The following is a 2,085-nucleotide window of genomic DNA, read 5'->3' on the forward strand; positions in this document are numbered from 1 at the left end:
ATTCTTTTAGTGTTACTTATTACGCATTAAGAATAGTTGGATCTTTGATAGTTTAACAGCCCCAGTTCGTGATCAGTTCTCTACCGTTTCCCTGGTACTTTGCAGCTTTCTTTTGGTATCCATCTCAGACACCAAAGGTATTTAAGATTTTAGTGAACGAACCAAGAGCACATAAATCCGATCCACATTTAAACCTCTGAGGTGCACTATTATTTTGACTGACTGCCATCATGCTACTTACAGTCCCTTTGTTCTTCCTATTCTTTCAGCCCGGGACAAAATGGTGGTGGGTGTGCGGGCACAACTAATTAACACCCCACTATGTGGGTGTGTTAACCCGCCCTTCCCCGTCTACCAAACTACCATCTAGAGATAAAACATGTCAACTTTCAAGCTCTCAAGTAATGAGTTAATTGTAATTAGCCTCCCCCCTTTTTCCACTCTTGCCTTAGGAGTTTGACGGAGATTTGTATTGTTACTTACTGGGTACAAACTACCATCAGGTACTTCATGTGCATTAAAAGACTCGGGGTGCCTAATAGTATTGGCATTTTACAGATTAAAAACAATCAGCCTTAAATCAATATAGTTTACCCAGATCATACAGTTACAGGCAGTGGAATCAGAACACGGGTCAGTTTGACTCCAAAGTGCTTGCCCCTTTCACTTGCAGGTTATTGGTATTGTTATTTATCTTCATTGTCCACTCACTCATTTCACACCCCTCTTTACTTGGGCAAAGCTGAAATTTACATAGCAGGTAGTTCAAATGATATAAAGGACTTTAATTTCAGAATTAACCGGCTGGCAAAGTAAGTTAATATGGATTGGGTAGTTACACAGGAGAGAATAAAAAGAAAAAAAAAGGTGGTATTTCAAAGGTTGTAGAAAACATGATCTTTGTGCTTGCAATATTTTGTTCTTCTTTGCTTATTAATATATCTATATCTACAGGACTGAATTCAGGTTGTCAGCCTTCCATGATATACAGAATCTGGGTTAGATGGCTCCCCTATGATGCCTCTGCAACATCTCACATCTAACAGCATTTGCCACACTATTTGTTCATTCATTATCTCTACTGTTGATTGTAAATGCAGGAATAGTTATCAAGCTTTGTATTTTTACAAAAACTTGTAAGTTTGATAAAGGAGTGTTTCTTGTGGGTACACTATAGTAGTTTCAAGCACAGTGCTAGGTACTTCCTACTTGACTACTTGAGATATAGTTTGAGATGAAAAACTGAAGCTTTAAGAAATTAATGAACTTATTCAAAGCCCCCCAACAGGCAAAAGGATTGCCTAATATATGCTCAACAAGGATCTGTTTACAAGAACATAAAATCATGTGCTTGTGTAAGATAAGCAGTTTTTGTCCCATCTAAAACATTCAAGGCAGAGTGTACCTGTGCTGACTCTAAAACAAAAGGTAAATAAATCAAATAAATTTAATTCAAAAGTTGCTGACAACTTCCCTATATTACAGTATTGTGGCATTACTGGTAATAATCATGTTATTATAGGGCACCAGTTTAAGTGCCTTACTTGTATAAAGTGTTTTTAAATTCTATTCTACAAAATTAGTAGTTGAAACAAACTTTGCTCATGGACAATAGATAGCCTCATTCACCATGTGATAAGGATGAAGGGCCATCAAGTCTCAGGAAAGATAAGTTGTAAGAGAAGGAAGCCAGAAGTGTACTGAGTGATATGAATTTTCTTCCTTATCCAGAATAAAGATTTATCAGTTTTTGAACAAAATCATCTTGAAGAGACAGGAAAGAACACAACTAAATGATGGAAAATGAAGGGAGAGGCTGATCCTAATCTTGTAGCTGCAACATTATGGCAGCTAAGTACAAGCATCTTACCAATGAGGTATAAAGGGTACTTAACAGACTAAGCAGTTTAAAATTTCAGGAAACTTGAACACCAGCCACAGAAGACACATCTTTGTTGTGGTTCACACCACCAAAGGCCACCAACACATTAAGAAACATTAAAGAAGCAGTAAGTTTCCATCTTATACCTATCCTGTTCTGTTTCTTGTTCATTCAGAGAAAGAAAAAGTAAGCAAACAATAGTA

This window comes from Cavia porcellus, unplaced genomic scaffold (genome assembly GCF_034190915.1).
Source record: "Cavia porcellus strain 051 isolate PalLab524CR breed Dunkin Hartley unplaced genomic scaffold, mCavPor4.1 scaffold_6, whole genome shotgun sequence".
Taxonomy (NCBI): Eukaryota; Metazoa; Chordata; class Mammalia; order Rodentia; family Caviidae; genus Cavia; species Cavia porcellus.